Genomic DNA, 7,137 nt, shown 5'->3' with positions numbered 1-7,137 from the left:
ACTTTGCCCTACAAGGAACAAAAAAAACATCACAGTGGACACAGTAATCGCTGCCATCATCTCCACCCATAACTCGCTGGCTGATGACCTTGATCCAGAAATGCTTGTTAATGAGTACAATAAAATTATGGCTACCTCACTTGACGTCATTGCCCCAATTAAACTTAGACCAAGCAAGCCCAAAACGCACCTGAACAAGTGGTTTACTCCACAGCTTAAGGACCTACGAAAACTTAAGAGAAGCTGTGAAATCTCTTGGAGATTATTCCCTTCAGCATCCAACAAAACCAAATGAACTGAAATCTCCTCCCAGTATAAAAAAGAAATTTGTTTGGCCAAATGTAATTCCTACATTAAGCGTATCCCTAATGCCAACTCAAATATGAAGGAACTATTTACTATCATAAAGGCATTAGTCTCCTGTTCCTACACCGGACACCTGCTCTAAAGATAAAACATGGCGCTCGGACATACAGCAGGTACTGGTAAATAAAATAACCCTACAAAATAAAAAAGCTTTAAAAAAAGCCTCATTAAACTCCTTATCGCAACCCACTAATACTACCCTGACCCTCCCATTAAGGAAAACACATCCGACTCTCCTGCCAGATTCATCTTCTCTAAAACATCCACTTTTGAGGTGGAAAAAGTCATCCCCTCACTTAAGCTTTCCAACTGCCAGGGTGACCTCTGCCCAGCCCAGCTTATAAAGGACGCTGCAAGAGATCTTGCCCCTTTTATCTCCAAACTTATTAATGCATCATTTGCATATGGCATTGTCCCCTCCAACCTCAAACAATCCTGGGTGCTGCCACTGCTAAAAAAAACAATCCCTGCATCCACTCATACCCACAAACTACTGTCCCATTACGACAGTACCCTTTCTGTTAAAAATACTCGATAAGATTGCCTATCTTCAAATACAAAAATATTTGGAACTCCACAAACTTCTAGGAGCAAGACAATCAGGCTTCTGCCCCCAACATGGAACAGAGACTGCACTGATTGACCTGAAGACTCAAGTCGATGAGTTAAGAGATCAAGGGAAAAGACTTAGCCGCCCATTTCTCCAAAGAGGCAATAGTCTGGATTAAGTCCTTCCTTAGTGATAGGACCATGAGGGTCTTCTCCCCTTCAGCAGCGGCGGACCCATCCCTACCACGTGTGGGGTACCACAGGGCTCTTGTGTCTCCCCCACACTATACAATATATTCACAAAGCCCCTTTTCGATGATCTGGACCATCTTGTTATCACCTACACCAACTATGCAGATGATACTCAGATTCTCCTCCCACTTTCAGGGGATTACGTCAAGGATTTGGCCTTGGTGAATAGAGTGTATCTCATCATCCAGGCATGGATGGCGACCCACGGTCTATGCCTGAATGATAATAAAACAAGCTCATCATCCTGGGTACTCACCCCACACTCAAAAAACTAGGCCAGGACTACTCTTCCTTTATAATTGATGGAAACCTCATCAAGGTGGCCAAGGAGGTAAAAAACTATCAGTTTCTACCTTGATTCTACTCTCTCCTTTGCCAAACAAGTGAACTCCATGGCCTCTGCCACTGCCTACACTTGTAAGCTCATCAGAACCGGAAAACCCTTTCTCTTCAATGACAACTGCATTATCTTAGCCAGAACCCTCATACTCTCTAGGTTAGACTATTGTAATGCCCTTTATATCGGTGCTAACAAATCAATTATCCAGAGGATACAAATCCTCCAAAACAATGCCTTAAGAGCAGCTCTTGGTGTGACCAGAAGATCACATATATCTCTGATTAGGCACCAAAACAACTGGCTCTTAACCCACCACAAAATCCAGCTAAAAACGGCCTCCCTCACTCATAAAGCTATGAACAATGCTGCCCCTAGCTATCCCACGGATAGATTTCACAGGAGAACATCCACTTAGACCTATGAGACTCTCCAACACTAACTGCCTAACCATCCCCAGATTTAAACTTTCAAAAGTGGGTGGTTGCAGCTTCCCTGACAAAGCTGTCCAACTATGGAGCTCCCTGCCTCACCCGACTAGAGAAGTCCAACCCTATCTTACCTTTAGACTTAGTTAAGGCCAACCTATGTATAATTTCGACCTATGTGTGTTTTTGTCACTTACACTGTATCTGTACCTGTACCTATATTTTACTTTCGCACGTCAGCTATATATTTTTCATCATTGTATGTACATATAATCTGTACCTGTTAACATAAGCTTTGCATTACCGTGTAAACTGCTGCACCCTGATACTCCTGGGTCTGGTATGCATTACAAATGATTAAACAAAACAAACTCGCCAGACCTATGGACACTCTTCATATGGTCTCTGTGCTCTCTTCCATCTCTTCCTCCCCCGTTAATGGTGGCACACGGTGGGAGGGCCCTCCTGTCCTCCTCCCACTCCTCTAAGGTCATCATTTATGTTTATGTGAATGGTACCGTCTTGGTCCAAGGCCCTCAGGCCAACCTTTTCCTCTTCAATAGATGCTTCCCGCGCCTCATCAATTTCCTTTCTTCTCCTGCTGTCCCCTCTGCCCCCTCCACAGATTCTTTGCCTACCCCTGCTGCCGCCTCCTTGGCTATCTTGCCCTCTCCACCTTCCCTTTCTGCCCCCCCCTTGGGCTTCTTCTACACCTCTGCAGGGCATACCTCTGATTTGTACCCCTCCCCGGAAGTCTTTCAAGGACGGCAACCTTCTCCATTTTGCCACTCTAAATTCTCGTTCAGCTGTCAAACACTCCTCTGACATCTGCCGCCTTCTGGAGGAACTTGACCTCGATGTCCTCGATCTCACAGAGACATGGTTCACGGGGAGCTGTGTCACGAGCTTTGACACTCTTCCCCCCTGACGGCTACAAGATCCTCTCCACGCCCAGGTTCAACCACTCCGGAGGGGGTGTAGCCCTGATCTTCCCCAAGTGGATTCCTGCCTCTATCATTCCTACGCAGGCCTACTCCTCTTTAGAATGCCTCGTCTGTATGCTCTCTCCCTCTCCTAGCCATTCCCTTACTATGGCTACTATCTATCAGCCCCCTGGTCAGATCTCCTCCTTCCTCTCTGAGCGGGCGGACCTCTCCTCTTCCCTCCTGGTCTCGACCACTCAACTCCTCCTTCTTGGAGACTTCAACATCCACCTGGATGTTTCCTTTCCTTCCTCTGGACTCTTTTGCGACCTTTGTGACTCTCTCTCACTCTCTATTCTCCCCTCTGGCTCGACTCACTCTGCAGGGCACACCCTGGATGCTCTGATCTCCTCAGACCTTCCACTTTCTATCCCTCTCACCACTCCTCTCTACTAGAGTGATCACTTTCTCCTTTTCTCCCACCTCACCCTCTCTACCCCTCAGGCCAAGCCAACTCCATCACTGCCATCCACCTTCTTGGTCATCCTACCCATGAAGCGCGTGTCAGTTGAGGCTTTCGCCGCCACTTTCTCATCCCCCACTCCCCCTTTGGCTGACTCACACCCGACACAGCCCTTTCCATGCTCCACTCTGCTATATCCGATACTCTCGATGTTCTTGCCGCTGTCATGAGGATCCGCCTGAAGCCCAAAGCCAAGTGCAACTCCTGGTACGACTCGGACCTCGTCACCCTTAAACGCAAGTGCATGGTGGTGAGAGGAAATGGCTTGCTTGATGTACATCCACTGACAAACTCGCCTTTCCGCTTGCTCCAAAGGCAATACCGGCTCTCTGTCCTCACCAAGAAGAGAGCTCACATCCAAGTCTGCGTCTCTGCAGCATCTAACAACTCAGCTGAACTCTTTAAAATCTGCAAGGAACTGGCCAATACTGCCGCAGTCTCTGCTTCACCGGTCCCATCCCAGGCCCTCTGCACGTCACTGGCTTCTCATTTCATCTTTAAAACTCAGGACATCCTGTCCTCTCTCCCCTCCTCTCCCCTTCCTCCCTCTACTCCCTGCACTTCCTCTGGCCCTTCTTCGGCCACTTCGCCTCCCTCCTTCTATGCCTTTCCCCCTGTTCTCCCAGACAAGGTTTCTAGACAAGTCAGATCTATGAAAGTTCATCCCTGTTCCTCCAAAACCATCCAGGACCACATTGACTCCCTGGTTTCTGTCCTGGCCGACTTCTGCAACCACTCCTTCGCCACTGGAGTCTTCCCTTCCCCGACTGAAGCACTCCCTTGTGCACCCTCTTCTTAAGAAACCCTCTGTCGTCCCATCCTGCCCAGCTAACTATCGGCCAAACTCCATCACTCCTTTCCTGGGTAAACTCTTGGAAAAGCTGGCCATCTCCCAGCTCAATCTCCACACTGAATCTGTTGGCTGTCTCCATGATCATCAGTCTGGCTTCAGAGCTGCCAGAAGCATGGAAACTGCTTTCCTGAACATACGTGAAGACCTGCTCTCCAACCTTGATTCCAACACCCCCTGTGTCCCCATCTTACTTGATCTCTCTTCTGCCTTTGACACGGTCAACCATGTTGTCCTGCTCAACTGTCTCTGTGATAACCTGGGGATCACTGGTCAGGCCCTGGCGTGGCTGACTTCTTTCCTCTCTGATCGACCCTCCCAGGTTCAACATGGGTCCTTCCTCTTCTCTATCTCCATTTCTATCTCTACCTGTGGTGTTCCCCAGGGTTCTAACCTCTCTCCCTAGCTGCTCAACCAATACCTGGCACCTCTTGCCCACCGCATTGCCGTGCTCTGCCCCAACTTCCAGTACTATGCGGATGACACTCGGCTCATTTTCAGGCTACCCTCAGCCACCTCTTCCCCCTCTCTTATCTCTAACTGTCTGTCGCCATCCAGGAGTGGTGTGCCACCAATGATCTCTGACTTAACGCCAGTAAGACTGAAATTCTCCTCGTCGGCACACCCGCTGCCTCCTTTCCTGTCACTCTCTGGTCGGCCTCTTTTGGCCCTCTTCTGGCTCCCACCTGTGAAGCTAAAAACCTTGGGGTCATCTTCGACTCCACACTCTCCTTCTCTCCTCACATCTCTGACATCTCTAAGAAGTCACACTACCAGCTACACCTCCTCAGAGGTATTCTTCCTTTCCTCTCCTTCCCCCAGAAGCTCACTGTCTCCAGAGCTCTGGTTCTCTCTAGACTGGAATATTGCAACAGCCTCTTTCTAAATCTATGCAAAACAAGAGGGGGGTCTGGGAATCTCTCTACCAGCACGAACACAGCCCAATGACCTGTTCTTGGGTGAGTAACCAATGGGAGAGACTCTACCAAGTCTTTAGCTCACTGTCCCTTTCACAGAGAAGAAATTTCCTTGCATATCAGTCTTTGTCCTGCCCAGGGGCAGTCCAGCACCGAAATACTAGGCAATTCTCTTCTGAACCAGAGTACCAACAGCAACCCCATACACGTGTTTCAGCATTGTTGGGCCTCATCAGTGAGGTGAACCTGCGCCTCTCTAAGAACAGTGAGCAAGGGGTCCACGTCTGTATTGCCCTTTTAACTTAGGGTGAAACCCAAAGTTTATTTATGCAAAACAAAGGGGGGGTCTGGGAATCTCTCTACCAGCACAAACACAGCCTAATGACCTGTTCTTGGGTGAGTAACCCCTGGGAGAGACTCTACCAAGTCTTTAGCTCACTGTTCCTTTCACAGAGAAATCTGCCTGCTTCCAATCTCCGCCCTCTGCAACTCATCCAGAACAGGACTGCGAGACTTGTCCTTGGCCTCAAAGCCAGGGAACGTATCTCTCCAGGACTGAAATCTCTGCACTGACTCCCAGTGGCTGCAAGGATTAAGTTCAAAACCCTCTGCATTGTCCACAAGGCCTTCTGGGGCCTGGGGCCTCAATACCTTCAACTCTTTCTTCCTAAATATCTTCCTTCTCAAGCTCTTCGCTCATCTGCCTCCAACTCCCTCAGGGTCAGTCGCTTCTCCAAGCAACGAGTTGAAGGTAGATCTCTTTCTTCGGCTGGGGCCTCCCTCTGGAACTGCCTCCCTGAAACTTGAGGAGAATCATCTATGGTTCCAGAAGCACCTCAAAACCTTTCTCTTTGCTTCTGCCTTTTCTCCTCCTCTCCCCTGCTGACTTCCTGGCTGAAACCGAAACTGCACTGGTTACCTGGCCACCCTCTGATCTCAGGCCCAGGTCCCCTCCCCCGCCAGTCTCGCATCTGCTCTGCCTTCCTGGCAACCCCACACTTGGGGACTGTTTTCTGTACCCCTACAGTCCCACTACCAGCACTTGACACCTGCTGCCTGCACTTACTCTTGCACTTGCCACCTGTTGGTCGTACTTATACTTATTGTTATTTATTCTTGTATCCCATGTACTGCACTGACCCCTCCCCCTTCCCATGCACTTGCACGATCGGTATGACACCTGGCCTAGTAGAATCGTTGTCTGTCTACCCTCTGTTCCCCCTCCTTGCCTTATCATGCCTTGAAACACTTGTGTATAGGAGCGTTATAAATGCCATATCATAACTTGACTATGCCAGATAGCAGCACTTCACATTTAGCCTGATTGTGCCAGATAGTGTAATTGTTGTAGGCAGCCTAATTATGCCACATAGCAGCATTTCCTATTTAGCCTGACTTTACCAGGTAACCTAATTGTGCCATATAGCAGCATCTCACTTTTTGCCTGATTGTGCCAGATAGCAGCATTTCACATCTAGCCTGATTGTGCCAGATAGCAACATCTCACATTTAGCCAGATTTTGCCAGATAGCCCAATTGTGCGAGATAGCCTAACTATGCCAGATAGCAGCACAGTTCACATTTAGCTTGACTGTGCCAGATAGCCTGTGCCAGAGAGCTTGATTTTGCCAGATAGCATTTCACATTTAGCCCGATTGTGCCAGATAGCATTTCCCATTAAGAATGACTGTGCCAGATAGCCTGATTGCGCCAGGTAGAAGCATTTCACATTTAGCCTGATTGTGCCAGATAGAAGCATTTCACATTTAGCCTGATTGTGCGAGATAGCCCAATTTTGCCACCGAGCAGCATCTCTATTTAGCCTGACAGTGCCAGATGGCCTAATTTTGCCAGATAGCATTTCATATTTAGATTGATTGTGCCAGATAGCAGTCTTTCCCATTTAGCCGGACTGTGCCAGATAGCCTGATTGTGCCAGAAAGCAGCACTTCACATTTACCCTAATTTGTGCCAGTTTGCCTAATTTTGACG

The sequence above is a fragment of the Ambystoma mexicanum genome, chromosome 5p (genome assembly GCF_040938575.1).
Source record: "Ambystoma mexicanum isolate Mex_15411 chromosome 5p, UKY_AmexF1_1, whole genome shotgun sequence".
Classification (NCBI taxonomy): Eukaryota; Metazoa; Chordata; class Amphibia; order Caudata; family Ambystomatidae; genus Ambystoma; species Ambystoma mexicanum.
The sequence above is the reverse complement of the archived record's forward strand: the minus strand, read 5'-3'. Positions refer to the sequence as shown.